A 24,439-nucleotide genomic window follows, 5' to 3' on the forward strand; every position below is an offset into this window, starting at 1 on the left:
CTTTGGCCTATTTATTATGTGGCATTGTATTTCCGCCAACTTTGGCCATAATTCAAAACCGCACAGCAAGACAAATATGCTCACATGCACTGCGTTACACAAATATCAGCGTTTGTGTATGTGTTTGTGCTGCTGTAACCTTGAATTGCTTGTGTACGCAACACAAAGACTTCATTCTAATCAAGATTGGTGAAACTTTTCCAAGGCCCACTACATGAAATTCTATAGTCATGCCTAACAAAGTCGAAAACAACAAGCGTAATTCCGAATATTTCACGCTGTTTTGAAAATTCACAATTTCCCCAGCGACAACCATACATGCGAGGCGCTTATCTATACAAATATGTATGTATATAGATACATGTATGCATGCATTAAAACAGTTAGCAAAGCAAGCTCATAAACTCATCAATTGCTTTGAGCAAAAAGCAAAAGAAAAGCACTCACACACACTTCGCCCTTTTCGTTTCGCATGCTTTGCCACATTTCTCAAGTGGCCTCGTCTAACTACGGCTCCCACATACGAGTGGGTGCTACGTGTTTTCATTTGCTTAGTCTACCTTTGCCGCACACATTCTGCTGGCGTCCCGCTTTTGGTGCTTATCGCTTATCTCAGTTAACGCGCTTGTATTTCTGTTTTGACGCGCCTACTTTGCCCTCGGCTAAGGATTTCGATAAGCCATGCTTTTCACTAAACTTCGCAAGCACGACATTTATATGCTTCTTTTTGCACCACTGCTTAGTGTGATAAAACACTCTAGTGTTGTTAGTCCCGAAAACACAATCTAGAAATTTTGGTACTCGGTACTCGCCGGTTCTGTAAAATGAGCAGCTTCTTGGATCGGTATCTCACAAACTGAGGGACTAGTTTACGTATGTGCAGATAGACAGAGGGACACGGCTAAATCTAAATCTAAACAAGTAAGGAAGGGCTAAGTTCGGGTGTCACCGAACATTTTATACTCTCGCATGATAAAGTGATAATCGAGATTTCATTATACGTCATTTACAAATGTTTCAAATACCGTATTTTTGTAAAGTTTTATTCCGCTGTCATCATTGGTTCCTAATGCATATATTATACAGAGGAGGCATCAGATGGAATTCAAAATAGCGTTATATTGGAAGAAGGCGTGGTTATGAACCGATTTCACCCATATTTCGTACATGTCATCAGGGTGTTAAGAAAACATTATATACCGACTTTCATTGAAATCGGTCTAGTAGTTCCTGAGATATGGTTTTTGGTCCATAAGTAAGCGAGGCCACGCCCATTTTCAATTTTTAAAAAAAGTCTGGGTGCAACTTCCTTCTGCCATTTCTTCCGCAAAATTTAGTGTTTCTGACGTTTTTTGTTAGCCGGTTAACGTACTTTTAGTGATTTTCAACATAACCTTTGTATGGGAGGTGGGCGTGGTTATTATCCGATTTCTTCCATTTTTGAACTGTATATGGATGCCTGAAGAAAATGACTCTGTAGAGTTTGGTTGACATAGCTATAGTAGTTTCCGCGGTAGGTACAAAAAACTTAGTAGGGGGCGGGGCCACGCCCACTTTTCCAAAAAATTACGTCCAAATATGCCCCTCCCTAATGCGATCCTTTGTGCCAAATTTCACTTTAATCTCTTTATTTATGGCTTAGTTATGGCACTTTATAGGTTTTCGGTTTCCCCCATTTTGTGGGCGTGGCAGTGGGCCGATTTTGCCCATCTTCGAACTTAACCTTCTTATGGAGCCAAGATATATATATGATGATATCTCAATTTTACTCAAGTTACAGCTTGCACGGACGGACAGACGGACGGACAGACGGACGGACGGACAGACAGACATCCGGATTTCGACTCTACTCGTCACCCTGATCACTTTGGTATATATAACCCTATATCTGACTCTTTTAGTTTTAGGACTTACAAACAACCGTTATGTGAACAAAACTATAATACTCTCCTTAGCAACATTGTTGCGAGAGTATAAATATAGAAGTTGAGCATTCTGTGTAAGCGAACTGAAAATTTCCACTAGCTCTTTTCTCCCCAAGAAGCTGCTCGTTTTACAGAACCGGCGTATCGGTCTCGAGTCCTTGTGTGGCAAACTTTTTCATTTGACAAGATATCTTCAAGAAATTTTGCACGGATTAGGACAATGGTGCAATCTTTTCAGATCGGAGCATTATGGCATATAAACTGACCGATGGGAATCAAGTTTCTATTAGGAATATTTTGTATTTGTGAAGATATTATAGCTTCAGTGCAACCGAATTTAACATTTTTTCTTCGTTTTATTTGAAAGACATTTGGAAAAGACTAAATTTTTACGGTTCACGTAAAATTTTTATAATTTTAGAAAGCGAATTCAGATCCCGGTCAAACCATATACGTTTATGAGATTACCGCTTCTACTGGAAAAACATTATTCATTTCGTTGATGAAGTAAGTGTACTTTTGCCACTCGCTTACAAGAGAATGAGACACACACAAAACTCACAACAGGGTTCCCATAATTATTATTAAAAAAACGACGCTTTACATTTTTTAACGGCAGTAAGACGAAAAGAGAACTCTACCGTATTACAATTTTACATCCCAAAAAGTCAGTGTAAAATAAACGAGTTGGTTTTCACGTCACTATCAGTAAGTGCCTTTATATGCACGGCTTTCATTTCACTTGATGGATGGCTGTAGGATGTTTTCCTAAAGAGTGGCTTTAAAACAAATATTATGTTATCCGGATTACTGTATCTTGTAGGCGTAATGAAATTTCGTTTCGACGAAAGGTATAATGTCACTCAACATTATGGTATTTTCGCTTCTCAGTTAGACGGCCACAAAATAATACAAATACAAAGTATATTAAGGAATTGAGTATATAAAGTATTTTACCTTTTAGTATTTTAATACTTACACTCAGTTTTGAGCCGATATGAAGAAACAATTCATAATTTAATATATTATTCTTCAGATAAGCGGGTTTTTTTAATAAGAGTGCTACAAAAGTTTTTTCAAATAAAACAAAAACGATTTGGCATATCAATGAACTTCTTTATTCCTGTGAAAGTACATTCGGTACCTTTATATGAATATTATATGGAACTCGAACCATAGATATTCTTGTTTTTCAAGCATAAATCGGCCGGTACTTCTGAGTTTTCACGTTCGCTATTAGCATGAATTTCGTCAATCATACACTTGACGTAGCCCCACAGAAAATAGTATGACGGCGTCAAATCGCATGATCGAACGGCCAATTGACCAGGCCATTTCGTGAGATAACACGTGCACTTAACTTAGTTTCCAATAAATCGATTGTGACATTCGCGTTATGGCCTGTGGTGCCGTTCTGTTGGAACCACATATTGTCCAAGTCCATATCATCCAATTCGGGCCAAAAATATTCGGTTATCATTGAGCGATAACGATTCCCATTCACACCAACGTGTCGGTCTTGATCATCACGGAAGAAGTAGGGTCAGTGACACCGCACCAAACCGTAATTTTTTTCGGGATGCAATGGTCGACAAGCTGATTGGACCTTATCCGTGTGGCTTTAGACCTGGAAAATCAACAACCGACCAGATAATGCGCCAAATCTTGGAAAAGAGCCGTGAAAGAAGAATCGACACACACCACCTCTTCGTCGGTTTCAAAGCTGCTTTCAACAGCACGAAAAGGAGCTGCCTTTATGCCGCGATGTCTGAATTTGGTATCCCCGCAAAACTAATACGGCTGTGTAAACTGACGTTGAGTAACACGAAAAGCTCCGTCAGAATCAGGAAGGACCTCTCCGAGCCGTTCGATACCAAACGAGGTTTCAGACAAGGTGATTCCCTATAGTGCGATTTCTTCAACCTCCTTCTGGAGAAAATAGTTCGAGCTGCAGAACTAAATAGAGAAGGTACCATCTTTTATAAGAGTGTACAGTTGCTGGCGTATGCCGATGATATTGATATCATCGGCCTCAACACCCGCGCCGTTAGTTCTGCTTTCTCCAGACTGGACAAGGAAGCAAAAGAAATGGGTCTGGCAGTGAACGAGGGCAAGACGAAATATCTCCTGTCATCAAACAAACAGTCGTCGCACTCGCGACTTGGCACTCACGTCACTGTTGACAGTCATAATTTTGAAGTTGTAGATAATTTCGTCTATCTTGGAACCAGCGTAAACACCACCAACAATGTCAGCCTAGAAATCCAACGCAGGATTGCTCTTGCCAACAGGTGCTACTTCGGACTGAGTAGGCAATTTAAAAGTAAAGTCCTCTCTCGACGAACAAAAGCTAAACTCTATAAGTCGCTCATAATTCCCGTCCTGCTATATGGTGCAGAGGCTTGGACGATGTCAACAACTGATGAGTCGACGTTGCGAGTTTTCGAGAGAAAAGTTCTGCGAAAGATTTATGGTCTTTTGCGCGTTAGCCACGGCGAATATCGCATTCGATGGAACGATGAGCTGTAAGAGATATACGACGACATTGACATAGTTCAGCGAATTAAAAGACAGCGGCTACGCTGGCTAGTTCATGTTGTCCGAATGGACGAAAACACTCCAGCTCTGAAAGTATTCGACGCTGTACCCGCCGGGGGAAGCAGAGGAAGAGGAAGACCTCCACTCCGTTGGAAGGACCAGGTGGAGAAGGACCTGGCTATGCTTGGAATATCCAATTGGCGCCACGTAGCGAAAAGAAGAAACGACTGGCGCGCTGATGTTAACTCGGCTATAATCGCGTAAGCGGTGTCTGCGCCAATTAAGAAGAAGAAGAATGGCAACTCATGGAGTACGTGTGGATTAACTTTGTATTGGATGTCATTAAGGGTCGCTTGGCTACCCACTAGAATATTTATGAACGTGCTGCTTTGGGCAAGAGCCCGCTTGGCACCCTCTATTGTGGCAACAATCTCGGCCTGAAAGTCCAAATTGTAATAATTTAGTTTGAAGCTGCATTCCGTGCATGGATTACTACAGAAACATCCTGCTCTTCACATCATAAGCTTTTTCTATGCGACGGAATAATTGACTAAGTTTTAATTTTACCTAAATCATATATTATATGGTATGTATGTGTATGTATGTGCTTCTGCCAACAACGGGTAAAATCGAAACAGTACTTCCCCTGTATAGTATTCCTAACACAAAGCTTTTCAAGCTTCCGATAGATTTTATACCATATACCGGTATTGGTCACCGCATATCGCAAGATGCTGCAGATAACGATACACTGGTAATCTGAGCGCTGCAAAATATATGTAACAAATTTCCAGTCATCTGCCGTCGCATTGAAACCAAGCGAAGGAAAAAACACAATAAAGTTCAATATATCCGCCAGCTAATCCACTTCCAAGAATTGTGTACTCACATTTCTTCATATCCGCAGGCCTTTGAGTTGAAAAGTAAATTTACTTGACTGCCTGTGGCCAGCATGAAGTAGCTAAATATCCTTGCACTTGCAAGTATAAACGTTTCCTTGCAACTAAAGCACGAAGGCTGCCACCTGAGCTGATTAACGGCGGACGAGCAGCAAAGTTGTGCGTTACTGCAGGCTATGCAAGCTTCAGCAGCGATGATAACCCTCATGCACGCTATATATACATATGTGATGCCATTACAATTTCGTTTACAAACATACATACATACTTGGAATTGCCACGAGCTGTGCGGGAGCACGCTACTCACTGCTGCACGCTGTCTTGTTAAATAGAGCTGCTGGTTGTTAATGTGCCACGTTGGAATGTGCTACATCAGTGGGTAGCAGTTTCGTTCCAACGGTATTTGCGATAAGCACTTCAAATGGAGCAGTGATTAAATTGGGACATATGAAATCCACATACTTAATTACACGTTGCACGAATAACATTCACGTTGGCACATGCCACTTCCAAAACCACCGTTACCAAATGAACAAAATGTACTCTAGGTCAAAACTGATAGCAGATATAACAGTTGTTTCCACCAATGGAAATATAAGTAAGTACAAAAAATTGTACGTCTCATGAGGGTAATATGGATATATTCGGACTCATGCAGAAGCCTTTGAATGTGATAAAAACAGAATGACATTCATGGTAATTTGAGACCCATCGGAAACGACGGAAGCAGGAAGGGCTTCCTTCTTGACTTTTTTGATTGACAAGTGGGATATTTTTTAAGGTATAAGGAGAAGAAAATTATTTTAAATTAAAAAACTACGGTGTGTTTGGCACATACGAAATTATAATCTTACGTTTTTTGTTTAGCATTTGCTTCGTTTGTAGTATTAGTGTAACAGAACTTCATCCTGATTTTAAGGCGGAGAGCTTTTAGCAATTGCCACCACTGTTCGCATGTGCAAATTATCCCTAACAGATTGAAATTAGTTGACTATAGAGAGCTAGCAACGGAACGAATATGCGCTGGGAAAGCGCTGAAAGCTGGAAATAAATTGCCGTTGACTTTTGCAGCGCATCTGCGGCACGTACTGGCGGCATTGAGTTATGTACTAACTTCCGATTTCTCGCAGCACTTTTCGTTTCGGCGTTGATTAATTAGGATGGCTTGGATCTAGTCGCGATTCCACCTGCACTCCAATCACCACTCAGCTTCTGGCTATACATTGTTGGTGCTTTGTTCACAACTGCACACTAAGGAAGAAACTATTGAAATTGGCGCGTCTTCTCTCTTCATTGTGTTTTCATTTTCAAAACTGAGTTTCTATTTTTCGACTTCGCTGTGCCCGCAGCCGCTTTTATGGCTTTTCATTGTGTAGTAATTTGTATATGAAATATCTTCGGCGAGAAGAAAGAAAATGCAGGAACTCGAACTTTGCGGTTCAGATAACAATGTAATTTTGATTAAATGGATTTAGTAATTACTTATTTCAGGAGTATTCAAATGAATCCGTTCAGTTAGAATAACAGAAATGATATTTCAATATGAGATCTGGAGGTCTTATTCCGTTAAAAACTTTTCAAAATAACATACAGTTTGAGTGACATTTTAAGAGCGATTGCATTAGCTGGTCGTACACATACGTATGTTTTTGTAAGAAACCTCTAACTGGGACACTTGAAGATGCGCTTTTGACTGATTAAATTCATAAATTTTCTGATGTCAAATAATTGAATATAAAGAGCAGAGTTAATCAGACCCAGCAGGTAGTGCCTAAACATCTTATGTCGTCTCGTAAGCATTATCCGTCTACGTAACTAGTCTGATTGAAAAACTATAACATACATGTATCTTCCGTAGACCGTTTATTCCGATTTTTATACTTTAATTTAACAGAATTTTCCTCTAATATATTTTTAACAATAACATTCAATCAACTGTTATATATGTACATATATCTATCATACAACTGATTGTTCAGAATATTTATTTCAATAGCAATTAAATCAGAAGACCGTGCTGTACATTTACAATAATAACAAACAGAATGGTTCATCATATTCCTAAAAAGTGACGAAAAATTTGTTAGCTCGAAATCGATTTTATATCTTTCTTAAGGGTGTATTCTCATGTAATAACTTCGAAAAATCCATTTTTTTTATATTTTGACAGTAAAACCTATTGAAAACATGCTGTGAAAAATTCAGACCGAAATTCATAGTATTTGATAAGTTACAGCTCATAGTCGCCGACGTGTCGTAAACGACTGTCTACCAGGCGCCATGAGTACCCCCTTAAGTAAAATTGTTCAGAATGATCCGTAGAATATCCGCAAAAGCAGCTGATAACTTGAGAACTCAAAGAAGAATGCATAACATGAGCATCAACTTACACTTCCTTCACAATTGCCTGGACTATTTTCCAATGAGAACAAGACTAGTGAAACTGCCAGGACGTTTGCAGGATGAAGGAATACTTGTCATTGACACATGACATGATTTCCGACCATTAGCTCTCCACCTTCAGCTGCCGTAAGACGGTTTTTTTCTTCCACATAATAATTTAATGAATTCATTAATGTCTTTTATTTACTCTAAAATCAAAAACTTTAAACCAAATAACATTGTTATTACATGTTGAAGAACTGTTTATATCACTCAAGGGTAGACTTGTTTTCTTTACAATACCAAGATGGCTGATATATGCGGTATAAATTCATCCAGCAGTTCGAAAATCTTTATATTAGGTATATGGAGTCTCAGGGAAGTATTGACCCGATTCAACCCATTTTTATTTCACAGAAATTTTATTGTCAAGAAAAGATTTTGTATGAATTTCAATTGTATATCTCACACATTGACCGATATTTTCGAATAAAAGTCAATTATCGATACTGGGATCCGCGTATTCGGTGCCTAGGGGCTTGAACAGTTTTGCTTTTATTTGGCAACTTTTGGTGATAAATTGACATACTTTAAAGGAATTATTAGCGCGAAATTGTATTCCGTTTTTATAATTACTTCTTGACTTGTGTACTGGAAGGTGAAAGAATCAAATGGAATTTAAAATTGTGTTATATGGGAAGTAGGCGTGGTTGTAGACCGGTTCCTCCCATTTTCGTACTGTGATGTAGGAATATAAGAAGCATACCATGTTCTAAGTTTAGTAGAAATCGGACGGGTCCCGAGGTATGTGATTTCACCAAAAATTGGGCATTTTCACGCCTATGTTCACACCGACTCCCATAAAGCCTTTACATACCATCTCATAGGTAAAGTCTAATTTCTATAGCGCATTTAGTTATTGATTTATGCGCTTTTGGTGTTTTTTGAACAGTACCGTTATATTGAGAGTGATTGGGGTTATCTTCCGCTTCCATCCTTTTTCACACCGTCAGTAGGAGTTTCTATAGGATTTGTGCTGGGCAAATTTGGTTCCAGTAGCTTTAGTAGTTTAGGAGATATACACATTAATCTTATTAGAGGCCGGGCCGCACCCAATTTTTCTTGCTACTGCGATCCTTTTTGCCAAATTAGAGTTTCAATTAGTATACGCCCAATTCTCTCCAGCAGTCAGCGCCTGAGCATGGCACGTCGGAACTTAACATTTTTTCAACAATTCTTTGATCGCGACGATCTTTTATTTTCTCAATTTGTTGTTACCAACCCTGGTTTTATATAGGGGAGTCAGATGAAACTTGTACTTGAACATGAAAGCATGAGGTTTGTACTTTATAACAGCAATTACATTATTTTCCTTTTATAATACGAGTGCTCCTCTCATGAAACGATTTATAAGTTACTGTTAAAAATACTCAATAAAAAATCGTTTGTGTTTAAATTGGTGTTAGACATTGTCAAGTGTAATTGTCTCAATAATTTATCTCAATAATAATAAATTTTTTTCAACACATTTACATATACATATTTATATATTAAATAGGGTATATTAAGTTTTCCACGGAGTTTTTAACATCCAACATTTTAACGCTAATAAGTATACTTGTACATATAGATATTTGTATATTTAGCTTAAAAAAACTGAATCGAGTTCATGTACATCTGTCTCTCTGATTTTGATATATGCGATCTGGTCCTTTGGTAATTTGAGACATCAGTTTAGAATCCCACCTTCCTCCGAATAGATTCGATTAGGTCGAACCACTGTAGCATACTCGTATACTTGTATGTAACTGCCATACACACTGACCGATCAAATTCAAATTCTTGCATGGAAATTTGTTATTTGTTATTTTTGATTATAACGCGTTCGATGTAAAACTGTCAGTCAACACAGACTTATATGACTGGCACCCGAAGTCTCCTACAGTTCATAAAATTTGAATACACGTTGGTATAATAATCACCTATTCTAATTTATGTATACAAGTATATTGGACGACTATTAAGAGAAGCAGAGGCCAGAAATAAACACTTAACACGCAGATACCGTCTCGATTGTTCCAGAAAATTGTCTAAAGTTGAGTGTAACAAAAAATCAAAAAACAAAGATAATATATAGATATATAAATAGATAATATATATTTTGTGGAGAGGAACTTCTGATTGCGGGTTTCAGTCCTGCAATTTCAACCTTCGATCTCTTTAACTACTGAAAATATTAAAAAAGTTAAAGATGTGGGCTTCAAAATTGTCAGGCAAGTGTTACAGCGATGACAAGAGAGCTCCACATCTGCGTCCGTTCGAATGGTTTCGGTGACATTTTGGTTATGAAATGCGTTCTCGCTCGACATTTCTCGATAAAGCTGAATTTTTTTCAAAAATAGTACCGTAAACAGGCCTCTTTGGGCATACTTGATCGTGCGAAATCCGATCTCACATTCATGGAGAGCATTATAATTGCCGACGAGACATGGGTTCATGAGTTTGACATGCAAACAAGCCAATAATCATTCTCCGTCGATCGAAGGGATAAAACAAAATTTGCTGAAGCTCAGCTTCTTGGTCCTAATCCTTATGAAAAATGTTCCGGAACTTTTTCGGAAATATTTCTCACAGGCTTATTAAATTTATTTATGAAATAATATGTAGAGTTATATAAATACATCTTTTATATAAATTTACATGAGTACATGTGTACTTTGAATGCACTTTATTATTTACTCAAATTATATGCAAACCAAATTGCGCACATTCAAACGCAAGCAAAAAGTTTCCAATTCCCTTGTCATTAATTATTCCACACACACACACACAGATACGCATATTGATGCATTGCAGTGTTGGGAAACGTAATTATTTGATTTATTTTATAAACTAGTAGGTACATACATATATGTGCAACACAGCGCAGCAATAAATATAAGGCTTGCATTTTAAATATTTAATTTACATATATACATATTATATATATTTCCATGAATCAATTGAGAATACTTAGGTGTGTGGGTGTGTGCATAAGTCCATACGCCGCAAAGCGTTTGCGTATGTATATTTATTCAATTTATCACTTACCTGCGGCTATTTGCCTTGTAATTAGTTGGATTTTGTGAGCAGGTTAGTTTACAAACTTAATGGCCAATTTAATTTTGAGTGTTTCATAAATTTTAGATTTCAAAGCGGCGAATCGCGAGATTTTCGCTGTGTAAACAATTGGAAAATTATTTTATTTCTCTTTGTAAATAATATATTCTACAAATACATTGTTATTCGCAAACAAAATTTGCAACAAAAACACAAAGTTGAAATTAAAAAGAAAAAAATAATAAAAAAATTGTCGGCCAATTTTAATATCGACTAAAATCATATGTTTGTATACAGTGGCTATAAAGTATGTATTCGCTTATGTTTGGATTTTAACTTTTTAAGGTTATAATGCTCATAAAAAGAAAAATAACATAAAAAAGATATATAACATAAAAAATATACTTAAAATTTCTGAGGTTAAAACTGCCATACGAGAATGTACACTAAACCCCACATTAAAATGAAATAATTTGAATGAAATTTGCTTAAGGGGTCAGTAGGGTAATCTTTTTTTAATTTTTTTTTTTTGCATTTTCTGTTCCCTTATACCCTTAGAATTAATGTAGAAACCCACTTTACCATTGAAAGGTTTCGAAAAATGCCCAAAAATAATAATACCGCTCGACGTTCGGAGCGCTCGGGGTGCCTCACCTCAAATTTTAAACGCTTTTTCCTAAAAACACACTTTTTTAAACTGGCTTTAACTGGATTCCGGTCGAACTACTAAACCGATTTGCTTAATTTTTTTTTTGATGTTCACAAAACGTCTGGCTATCGTCCCTACTAAATTCATAATTTATTGACAATGTTCTGACAAAATTTATGTAAAAAACATGGGAAAAAAAAAAAGTTAATTACTTTTTTTATTTAACAACATTTTTTCATGATTCTAGTAGGGACGATAACCATTCACGTACTTCTTAAGAATAAATTGGGTTTTTGTGTTTCAGATGATCCAAACATGAGAAATCATGTCCGCCAGTGAAAAACGCGTCTCATTCACCCGGCCATTTCTCCGTCATCAATGTCCGCAAACAAATTCCGAAAAAAATTGTTTATACACTCCACGATGTACCTCATGATATGTGGAAATGTTCTTTTGTAGAATAAAAATTTTTATGAAAAAAAAATGTCAAAAAACATGCCAGATTACCCTATTGACCCCTTAAAAAATTATATTAACATTAGCACATAAATATATGGTATTTATTTTTAACACAAAGAGACAAAAGTAAATCTGCAATTATTAATAAATATGAACACATCAAATAGTGTTCGAAATTTTATTACTTTTTTCTCAATAAATAATAAAAATAAACCACTCTAACTTCGCTAAACACAATATGATTTCAACTCCCTTCCGAATTCTCAAGTAAACTACAAGTACAATCTATTCGCTCATAAAAGGTTATCTTCATTTAATGAATCACGAGTAAGTCACAAATATTTTAAGTTGGTAGCGCAGGCATGTGTACGATTTTGATATTGAATCAACACTTTTAAATTGCTCTCGGACGTGACTGTTCTGAGCTAGGCAAAGGAAAGGGAAAGGCAAGATTTGTGTCCATACAGAAAGATAAAAACATATCTTATTCCGTTGATCAGGTATGTGTTATATAAAATGAATTTGTATGATCGGTCTCTGATTATTCTCAACTCAACAAAGCAATCACACGAACACAATTTCTCGAAAGTCAGATATGAAATAGTGATACATAGTTTTGCTTCCTTCTCTAGATTTCGACAGCGAAAGAGCAGGTTCCAAAGAAGCAATGAACTAGCATAATTAAATATTCGGCTAATGTTGAGAGAAATAATTTCCTTACCCTACACCCGTTTAAATAAACAGCAGTCTTGAAAATGAACTAGATATAGCTGGTTGTACCGCAGTACGACGTTCAGTTTGTATGGCAGCTATAAGCGATAGTAGGTCTTATAATATACATATAGTACTTTAAATAATAGTGTGAGCAAAAATTAGTAAGAATTTTTAATTTAAATTATGCGCAAAAACAGTGTTTGTCGCGAAGAAGTGTTTTTTATTGGTACAAACTATTCAAAGAGGGCTGAGAAAGCGTTGACGACGAACCACGTCCCGGACGGCCATTAACATCAACTGATGATCAACACGTGAATAAAATAAAGAATTGGTGAATCGCTGATTAACAGTCAGAGGTTTTACTGGCGAAAGTGAAAACTGATTGGTTCCAAAATCACTCAATTGTTTCGAAAAACAGCGTCAGTATGACATTAAACGTATTATTACGTACTATTACTGACGATGAGATTTCGAACTATGCTTACGACACGGAAACAAACAAGCCGAAGTCTAAAAATCATATCAAATCAGGTCAAGGTTTTATTGACAATTTTCTTCTCCGGTCAAACTGTCAACAAGGAATACTATTTGACTGTTATACGTCGTTTGCGCGAAACTATTCGTAACAAGTAAGGAAGGGCTAAGTTCGGGTGTCACCGAACATTTTATACTCTCGCATGGTAAAGTGATAATCGAGATTTCATAATACGTCATTTACATATTTTTCAAATACCGTATTTTTGTAAAGTTTTATTCCGCTATCATCATTGGTTCCTAATGTTTATACTCGTATTATACAGAGAAGGCATCAGATGGAATTCAAAATAGCTTTATATTGGAAGAAGGCGTGGTTGCGCACCGATTTCACCCATATTTCGTACATGTCATCAGGGTGTTAAGAAAATATTATATACCGAATTTCATTGAAATCGGTCTAGTAGCCTCTGAGATATGGTTCTTGGTCCATAAGTGGGCGGCGCCACGCTTCATTTTCAATTTTTAAAAAAAGCCTGGGTGCAGCTTCCTTCTGTCACTTCTTCCGTAAAATTTAGTGTTTCTGACGTTTTTTGTTAGTCGGTTATCGCACTTTTAGTGATTTTGAACATAACCTTTGTATGGGAGGTGGGCGTGGTTATTATCCGATTTCTTCCATTTTTGAACTGTACATGGAAATGCCTGAAGGAAACGACTCTGTAGACTTTGGTTGACATAGCTATAGTAGTTTCCGAGATATGTACAAAAAACTTGGTAGGGGGCGGGGCCACGCCCACTTTTCCAAAAAAATTGCGTCCAAATATGCCCCTCCCTAATGCGATCCTTTGTGCCAAATTTCACTTTAATATCTTTATTTATGGCTTAGCTATGACACTTTATAAGTTTTCGGTTTCCGCCATTTTGTGGGCGTGGCAGAGGGCCGATTTTGCCCATCTTCGAACTTAACCTTCTATGGAGCCAAGGAATACGTGTACCAAGTTTCATCATGATATCTCAATTTTTACTCAAGTTACAGCTTGCACGGACGGACGGACAGACGGACGGACGGACGGACAGACGGACGGACAGACGGACGGACAGACGGACGGACAGACAGACATCCGGATTTCGACTCTACTCGTCGCCCTGATCACTTTGGTATATATAACCCTATATCTGACTCTTTTAGTTTTAGGACTTACAAACAACCGTTATGTGAACAAAACTATAATACTCTCGTTAGCAACATTGTTGCCAGAGTATAAAAAGAGGTCGAAATTAAGGGCAGACAGCTATTGGTTTTTGTACCACGATAGTGCACCGTCGCACACTGCATTGATTCATCGTGAGCTTTCGCCAAATTTTCACCCAATGTCCTGCCGTTCCGTGTAACTTCTGGCTATTCAACCAACTGCTCAGGGAATATCATGTGAGTCAATTGAAGACATTAAACGTGAATCGCAACCCGCATTGAACACTATTCCGAAGATTGACTTTAACAACAGTTTCGTGAGGGATTACTGTGAGGGGGACGACGAAGACATTGAAGAATAAATAAAGAATTTTAAAATTACGATACATACTATTTTTTGCTGATAGTAATTTTTTCATATGAAATCCAAAGCCGAGCTAAGGACTAACCCAAAGTGTTGCAACCGAAAGTAATTGCAAATTCTTGGCATTTTACGAGTATCGCAGGCAGGCAGGAAGAATATCGTTAAACTTGCACTTCACCTATAACTTTTACAACCGCAAGCTCGCGAACTTTAATAACATGTGAATTGTTAAACAAACCATATGTTCAATCTATAAAGGCATTCGAAATTCCTGCAGTCACCTTGACATTTGTGGAATTGAAATGAAAGCAACGGTGTTGTGGTTTCTCGGTGTTTTATTTTTAACAACTCTCAAAGCCATACATCCATGCCAATAAAACGTACAATTTCAATGCAAACTACAACAAGAATCCACAAGAGCTGATGTGGCCTTGCACTTGTACCAAGCGAATGGTACATAAGCTTATAGACAGACTATGGGCACTTGTATGGTAGGAATACATTTGGTGAATGCGCACAGGTAAGTGCTTTCAAAACTTCAACAATAAAAGTCCATTTTCACAATGGCGAAACTAGCAACGGGTGAAAACTAATAAAAGCGGCAAAGTGTTGGTTGCATGCACAAAACAAGCAGCAACAATTCCATTATGCAGGAGCATGAAGAATTGCGAGTATATTTTGGCAAAAAAGCGGCAAATCATTGGCACCGATTTTGCGAATTCTCAAATAAATTGTTCGCTCGCTTTTTTTGGAACGAAATTTGTTTGTTTATTATGTTGGCCGTGAGGCAAAACACAAATTATAAGAATGCGCACAGTATTGTGCAAGTAATTAACATCGCATTTCCCAATTTAATTAAAGAAGTATAAATAATTCTGCTCTTTCAAATACAATTTTTTTTATTCCCCGAACAGGGTATTTTAAGTAAATTTGCTGTGACGAGCTGACTCGAGTTATCGCTCGGGAAATAAGAAGAAAAAACTCAACTAGAACAACGAAAACATTATTAAACGTATATATAAGGATATGGCATCTAGAGTAGGATCTAAACGGATTTCATCTTGGCCGTCAAGGGTAATGTTCGAAAATTCTACGAAAAAATACGATAACGTAAGGTTTCAAAACCGCAGCAAACCAATGTGGTGATCTAGTAGCTGTTAAGAACTTGCTGAAATTATGAAGTTGATGAACTGCAGTGAAAGCCTGGAGATGGCGTACCTGACTCCCCAGTCAATGACGATGCAATAGCCCGACTATGATGAGATTCATAGCTATTAACCCACTTGAAGACCAACAAAGTAGCAAGGGCCGATGGATTAACGGCTGGGTTATTCAAACACGGTGATGAAGAACTGACAAAATGCTTTGCAAGTTGTGTGCGGAGCCGTTCGATACCAAGCGAGGTTTCAGTCAAGACGACTCCCTGTCGTGTGACTTTTTCAACCTCTTACTGAATGAAATAATACGACCTGCAGAGCTAAATAGAGAAGGTACTATCTTATATAAAAGTGTAAAGCTGGCCTCAACAACCGCGCCATTTGTTTTGCTTTCTCCAGATTAGACCTTGTAATCCAACGCAGAGATACTCTTGCTAACAGGTGCTAATTTGGACTGAGTAGGCAATTGAGAAGCAAAGTCCTCTCTCGACGAACCAAGAACTAAACTCTACAAGTCTCTCATCTTTCCCGTACTGCTATATAACGCGGAGGCATGGACAGTGATATCATCTAATGAGTCGATGAGTTCTTTGCGCATTGGTAACGACGAGTATCGCAGTAGATAGAACGATACGAGATATATGGCGATATTGGCATAGTTCAGCGAATCAAGTGACAGCGTTTGCACTGCTGAGGTCACGTTGTACGGATGAAAAAGAACACTCCAGCTTTGAAGGTTTTCGATTCAGTACTAGGAGGAAGAGGAAGGTGTCGCTCTTAAAAGACACTCTTGGCGCATAGTTTTATTACGATATCTTTACCTATGCTTGATATAATATATATAGGTATAGCATAATGTAAAAGAATTAGATGTATTTGCATATCTTGAAAGTTTAGACTTTCAAAAATATGTCCTTGGAAGGACTTTTCAAAATTCGACTTATTTTCGGAGATACAGCCGATTTTGTGACGTGGCGTCCGTCTTTACTAGAATTGTCTCCTTAACTTTAAACGCGTTTTTCTCAAAACTGACCTTTTCGGAACGATACCCACGATTTCTCAGGTTCTACTGGACCGATTTATTTGAATTTTTTACAGAGTCTTCTTTATAGGCTTGTCTAGGGTTGGAACCAGCCTCATCCCCAAATTTTTATTTTTATTATTTTTAAAAAAATCGAAATAGTCAGAAAAAGTGATCAAAAAAACTTTTTTTTTCAGGCAGTCGCCATTTTGTGAAAAAAAATTTTCCCACTTTTCCGTAGTTCCGGCCGTTGCGACATTATTCCAGATTAATAATCTTTTTTTTTGGTTTCAGATAACTAGGAGGGTTGAAATCATGGGTATGGTCACGTGGAAATTTTTAGAGACCCCCCACTTCGTCCGCTCATAATTTTTGAATTTTTTTACTTTTTTGGTTTTAATTTTTTTCTGTACTCTTCTAAAATTACCAAATAACTAATAAAAAATGGATAGTAATAACATTAAATGCCTTTTTGAAACGACACTTTAAAAATTCCCTGAAATTCATGCTTCTAGACCAGAATACCCCCTTAATACAGTTCACGTAGCTGTAGCAGCTTGTTGTTGCAAAATTCGCAATCGCAACCCGGAATATTAAGGAATTGTGTGGTAGGACGTCGACGAGGATATTCGCTTTTCTGATAAGAATATCAGCGTGAATTTGAATACACGAAACAAACTTTCAAAGTTTTTTGATTACTCCGAAAACTTTATTATATTATCGATTCCGAAAATAATCTCCAGGGTGGATCTAGAGTTTACGGTAAGTTAATGCAGAATTAGAGGGTATCGTGATGAATTTGGACTCGCTATTATATATATATTTATACATCTTACATGCGTGAGGTCCTCGCGCTGCTTGGTAGAGAGTAAACATTAAACTTGAAGACTCATAAACACATGGGTACTTAAGCATACCTACATACGTACGCAGTAATTTGTGCTTATTTGCTTTGTTGAAATGCTTTATTTAATGCCGCCTGCCATTGAGCATTAATTTGCTCCACTTAAAATGCCAAAACAACAAGTCTAATTGCTGACGTCCACAAAATGCAAATCATTGCACGAAAATGTGCGAATAAATCGTTTCATTTTTGATTTAAGCAATTTTCCAAATTGTAAGTGCTTGATTGTTGCTCCAGCAGCACAGACATTCACTCAGTTTTCGATTCATTAAAAAGAAAATATTTCAATTTTCAACTATAAAATACGATCGTAAACACACATTGCTCACATAGCATATACACACCAGCACATAAGCGGATATTGTGGGTGTGTGCAGGCGCGCATATATGTATGTACGCGTTGGGTGTGTATGTATGTTCCATAGTACATTTGCCACAAATTGCGCTTACGCGTTGAACCAATTAAGTGGCTAATAGCTGTGATGGCGTAATTAACGAAGCATTTAATTATGCACACAGTTGGTCTATTTGTTGTTGTTTTTATTAACAGCCACATTCGCAATTGCTATAATTCAGCAATGCGCTCGCAAACACCTGGAAATGCTCATTGAATTGCGAAGAATTTATTCGCAACGAAATCTTGCGGTTTGTTCTGCTCCTGCTCACACTTTGAGCTAAATAGAAATATTTACCTTTGCGCCGCTACACGTACATACATACATACGATCTATATCGGTACAGATATAGTGCTTAAGAGGCATTTGCATATACAGCCATTTGTTCACTCTGAGGAACACTTGCGCACTTGCGAATCGATTTATGGCGTTGCGACAGATTGATGAATTTTTCGCCAGCGACCACTGCCTCCCAACGACTGGCCGACCAATTGAGCCATCTCCACATGTGGCAGACAAATGGCTCCCCCGCTGGCGTGCATGTTTGGCACTTAAGCTAGGAAATTCCCTCATAATATGCTTGTGGCCATAATGCATGCACATTTGTTTACAAATTACCGTAATGCTGTTTAGGCGCAATTAATTTCATTGGCAGCTTTAAGTCTATTAAAAATTGGCCATTACTTTCAAGTTAACTTGGCATTCATCAAACTCATTATATACTTTGAGAGAAAAAAATTACATGGAAGGATGCTCCGACGGTTTGATCATTGCGTGGTTAGATATATGATAATGAACGTAGGTGATGTGCTTTCACTACAAAGGCATCATTCATCAATAAATTCGACAATTTTTGAAAGTAAGCAATTATTTATTTCTTTAAACACTTAAAGTAGTAAAACTTTATTTTTCATATACTTAACATACATTTGACGAAATCTGTTTGGTCTTTTAACTTCAGAGGATCCCGTACAGAGATTTAGTGGTCATCGCAAAGCGTCTTTTTTGAGAGCAGCTCCCGAACATGAGCTTAGTTACTTGCCAAAAATATATTTTTACTAATGCTTAAGCTTACAATACAGTTAATAAAAAATATCACAGTATATTTACAAATTTTCGGATCAATTAATTCAAAAAAATTCATCAACATTTTTTCTCAGAAATTTTTTTGGAAAATTCGCTTATTTCGGCCTTTTTACTGCATATAACCCCTTTATCTGTGATAATACTTCAATACTTCAAACTTACATACTATGTATATTTAAACGAACCATAGTGAGACTCATTAGAGCTCCGATCTGATGATCAACATTTCAACAAAAGAAAGAAATTGGTGCTTGAGAATCGACGGTTAATAGTCAGAAAACTTAATGGCACCCTTGGAATATCGTAAGGATCATTGTAAACCATTTGAAAGATCATTTGGTCCTAAAAAAAGTGAAGGCACGATTGGTTCCAAAATCACTACATTTTTTCGAGAAACAGTGTCGCGCTAACGTCTGTAAAACAATGATTTCCAACTACCACCATGTCATGAAACGTATTATTACTGGCGATGAGCCTTGGATCTATGCTTACGATCTGAAAACAAACGATCAATCGCCCGAATATCGTGGTAAAGGTGAACCGTAGCCGAAAAAAAGTTTTTTTAAAAAACACGTCCAAGCAAGTCAAAAATCGAGGTTATATTGAAAGTTTTCTTCGTTTATGGATGTGAGGTGCACTTAAAGCTGCTTCCGACCGGCCAAACTTTCAACAAGGAATACTATTTGAGTGTTATGCGTCATTTGTGCGTGGCTATTCGTGCTTGAGTTTTTCTTCTTGAGTTTTTCGTCAAATTTTCTACCAATATCGTAACCGTAGTCGCCTGATTTAGCTCCGTGTGACTTCTGGTTATTCATTAAACTTAAACGACCACTCCGGGGAAATCACTTTGAGTCAATTTAAGGCATTAAACATGAATCTCTACACGCATTGAAGGCTATTCCGCAAATTGGCTTTAACAAGTGTTTCGTGGATTCGGAAGAACGTTGGCACAAGTGTATAGGTGTGAAGGTGTTTACTTTCAGCCACATAGATTTTGAAGAATAAATTAGGAAAATTATGAACAAAGTCTTACTAGGTAGGTACATTAAAATCTAATACTTTTTTTTTGGTGTTATATTAATATAATTAATTTCCTTCATTTCCATAGCCTCCAGGACAAGAGATTAGTGAATTTTCTTAAAAACTATGGAAAATATAAACTGTTTTAATAATTCAAGGTGAAAATTTATTTCAAATAATATTATATAACCTTCAGTACTCATAGCATGTGCTTTAATCCTTACCTCAAATTAGTGTAGCTTTCATCATAATATTATAAATCTGAAATAAAATAATAAATATTATTTATTTACAAGCATTTAAGTTGAAGGAAATAAATCTCTTTCTTAAATAGTACTGACATTAAATACAACGTATATTGATCAAAATTAGCATATCCAAACGAAGTCTTCACCCAAACCACAGATAATTTAAACACCCTAAACGACAAGAAAATAATTTATCTTTCCCTCCACGCCACGAGTAGCACTAGCCGTAATTGAACCATTGACAAGCGACGACAGAAATTTTAATCTATTTAAATTAAAACTTGAATTGCGGTCAGCATCATTTGCAGCTGTGGAAAGCGTTGTACAGTGAGCCTTGATGCTACAAACAAGTTGTTTCATTCAAGTTTAGCATGCTTACATGGTAAAAAAAAACGAACAAGTTTGACAGTCTAAGAAATGGCGATTTTTGAGAATTAACAAAAATAGCAAAAGTTCTGTAAAAATAGTTTTCAAATTTTAAAGGTAGTATATTTATACACACATACATATTTTGAAAATACACACTAACATTTATGAAAATAAATATTTTTCGAATTACACGCAATCTCCGACGGTGTTAAAAGAAAGATCGTTCACTACAGCAGTGGAGGATGAAACCTAAAAACAAATGCTGCTTGAAGATTTTGTCCGTACAGTGATTTACAGCCAAAAAATTAAAAAAATGGCGGTATTTCAAAAAAATGTAGACCTTACTCGAAAATTTGGTCGTTTTCAGCTTGCCAAATTCAAAATTTGTTCAGACCAAAACCTCCAATGCCATTGTTTGGTGAACTATACACAGAGCATGCGGGAATATTTGAAAATGATCGAATCGGATCGGGAAGAACGACTGGTTCGCTGTTGTAAATCCGCTACAACCGTGTAAGCGTTGTCTACGCCAGTAAATAAGAAGATCGGTTCATTAGTTTAAGAATAATAATCTAGCATATTTGAAAAATGTAGTTTTGAGAGCTTAAAAATAACGTGATTAAGCTGATTAAACTGCTGCATTCACCCTTTAGAAGGATGCAATTCAAAAACTCTTTAAGCTATTACTTTAAAATTTTAGTACAGTAAGATCACATTCGCTGTATCGGTTTAGCGCTTCAACCCGAGATTCCACGAAATCATGCAACCGAATACATACGTACATTAATGCAACAAATGAACCAAGGCGTTATATCCTGCTAACGTTAAAGCAGATGTTTGCAGAAATAAGAGGGGAAGAGAAGCAATCAATTAGAGAATTATGGATAGCCCATTATATGTGACCTGGTCTACGGAAAGGGGGCTTAGGTGTCAAAAAACCAATTTTCACTAACAATAACGAGATACTGACGAAACGAGTTGTTTATTTTTCGCAGCTGTTTCCCAGAAAACTAGTTTCCGCACGTTAGCTCCCTTCTCGTAGACCTGGTCACATATCATGATCGCTAACAAAAACATTTCTTGGAATGAGAGATAACAGAAACATCTTTGAAAGGTCTATGAAAAAATATTTGGCCAGGTTTAAGTAAAAGCAGAGACATTGCATACTCTGCCGATATGGATGAAATAGGGAAATTAGCAAAACGAGCCGGTTTAGATGAGGAACATATGGAAAACATCGAAAGAATACAGGGAGTTCAAAAAACAGCAGCTAGTCTAGAGCGAGAAGAAAACAAAAATAAAGGCTGTAGTGATTTCGAGGAAAAGCAAAGTGAACATCCGATGGCGTTCAAAAGCAAGAAGGGGGGTTAAAGATGCTTTATCCACTTATCAACAACTTCCTGACAAAAAATCAGAAACACAAAATAAACTGAATGATTTCACTGGCTTAGAATTTTATTTGTTTTTATAAGTATATTCATTTTATTTTTGAAAGAAATAATGGTTTGATTTTGTTCGTTTTTTTTAACCGAATTATTAAAATGATTACTAACTTTTTTCTAAATATGAAATTTAGAAGGCATAGACTGTTCACTTAGCTCTAATAATTGGACTTATCTTGACTGCTGCTTGTGCGAGCAGCTTACATTTGCTGCATCACCGTAGCGCACGAGAAGCTCGAAAAATTAATTAAGAAGACAGCAAAGCATCTTTAAGTGCTCTTTTGATTATTAAAAGCTTAGATGCCGACTTTAAATAAGCACAGTCCAGTAAATAATAATAATCAAAAAAGTAATCACTAGTGAAAATTGTTTGAGCTTAAGCGGTTATATCCACCTGTGAATTAAAAATAAATCAATTTTTTTTTTATTTCGAATGTGCACGCATGTAATTGAGAATAGTTGCCAAAAATTTTACTCGGCAAAAAGTTTCGAAAATATGAGAAAGTATGATATTTGTGAGACTAGTTAATATACTCGTTTGCCAAACCTTAAACCCGCTTTACTCGAAAAGCTGTTTTCAGAGGCGGAGAATCAAAATATTGTGCTAATGGGTCAGCATTTAATCCTGACGCTCTATACATATTCTAAATATGAATGTTATTAGTATTTTCCTTTCTTCTGACAACTATTTACTTTTTAGTTTAAAAACTAATGATCTTAGTGTTCATAATGAAGCAATAATTTCACAATTCTTAATGCTTTCAACTAAAACCAAACAATTCAATAAAATGTTTACTATGTATAACGAGCCAATACAGAATAGCTGTTCTGCAAAAGGGTTCAAATGCATATTCGACCCCGAACTATCAGCTCGCCACCAGACTTCAAAGTCTTTTAGTTAACAAGCACTTATTTTACTTTTAATTAAACACATAAATTTGCTTACTTGCCTCCTTGTGCTGTTCATTGGACGGTCGCCAAGGTATCGAACTGTAGGGACAAAGCGACAAAGTGCGGTTGAAAACACAGATTAAAACCGCCGAAACTCATTCGAACTGATTTAAGTTTAAATTATGCCGTCGAGGCTGGCAAGGAGTACTCAATGTCGCCTTGATAAGATTACAACAACTGTATTTTTTATATTTCTTGTATAGTTTATTAGCATAAGTAGATATATTTAGGTCACAATGCTTCTTCTAGCAGCAACTAACTCATTAGATCAACCAATGTAAATATACATATACTATATAGTGGCCAAATATCTTTCGAGCAAATGCTGTACCGAGCGTTATGCACACAAACATACATGCACATGATACCGCTGTTATGAAGCTTGCTGAAATACGCCAGTGATAGTAAAAATTAATAATTTCTAATTAACCACTGCTGGCTGCTGCCATTGCAGTTGAATGCGCAAACTGCCGGTCAGCAAATGTCAAAGCGGTTAGCAACTAAATCGGTTTGCCACTAGAAATATTCTACGGCAAAAAGCTAAGAAAAAATGTTAAAAATATTTCGCTTCTCCTTTTGTGCCGCTTTTTCGTCTTTTGTATCGCCCTTCGCTGCATATAATCTCCGTAGACATAGTGACTTGGGATGAGCTGGTGGTGCCTGCACCAAATATCAACCGCCCAGACTATTGTTAATGTTGACTTTGTCCTTAGCCGCGTGTCATGTCAAGTGCGACGCTGGCCGGCCTTGAATATTTACGCCGGCTCAAAGCATACACAAAAGGTCTGCTCGCAAATCTGTGCAAAAGTCTGGCTGACATTGTTGCAATGAGCACCGGAGCTGGAGCTGGAGCAGAAACAATGAGAAGGGAATAGAACTTACGCGTGTTGAACATAACAAAAATGCTTGGTATTTTCCTTTTTGATTTTCCCAGCACTAAAAATGTGTCTGCAACAGCAGCTACAACACGACCAATAGACCAAATTAAGTAGCGTCATCGTCTGGGCCATCTTGTTTATGTTACGGTTATAATAAGCAGAAAATCCATGCACATTTATATTTGGCAATAAGCTGAACAATAAATGGACAACAAATTGGCTAAAAATTAGTGGCCAAGTCAAGCGCACTTGCGAGTCGAATAAATAAATTGG

General features: G+C 37.0%; 1 protein-coding gene across 1 annotated transcript in view; it reads right to left on the reverse strand.

The window, feature by feature from the left end:
- LOC120774828 (sex peptide receptor) overlaps positions 1 to 20,539 on the reverse strand; it is a 61,749-nt gene extending 41,210 nt beyond the window's left edge. The window contains exon 1 of the mRNA XM_040104639.1: positions 20,503 to 20,539. The gene's annotated coding sequence lies outside the window, so the exon portion shown is untranslated. The remainder of the gene's footprint in view (positions 1 to 20,502) is intronic.
- Positions 20,540 to 24,439: the final 3,900 nt, after the last annotated feature.

Source organism: Bactrocera tryoni, chromosome 4 (genome assembly GCF_016617805.1).
Source record: "Bactrocera tryoni isolate S06 chromosome 4, CSIRO_BtryS06_freeze2, whole genome shotgun sequence".
In the NCBI taxonomy this organism is placed as follows: domain Eukaryota; kingdom Metazoa; phylum Arthropoda; class Insecta; order Diptera; family Tephritidae; genus Bactrocera; species Bactrocera tryoni.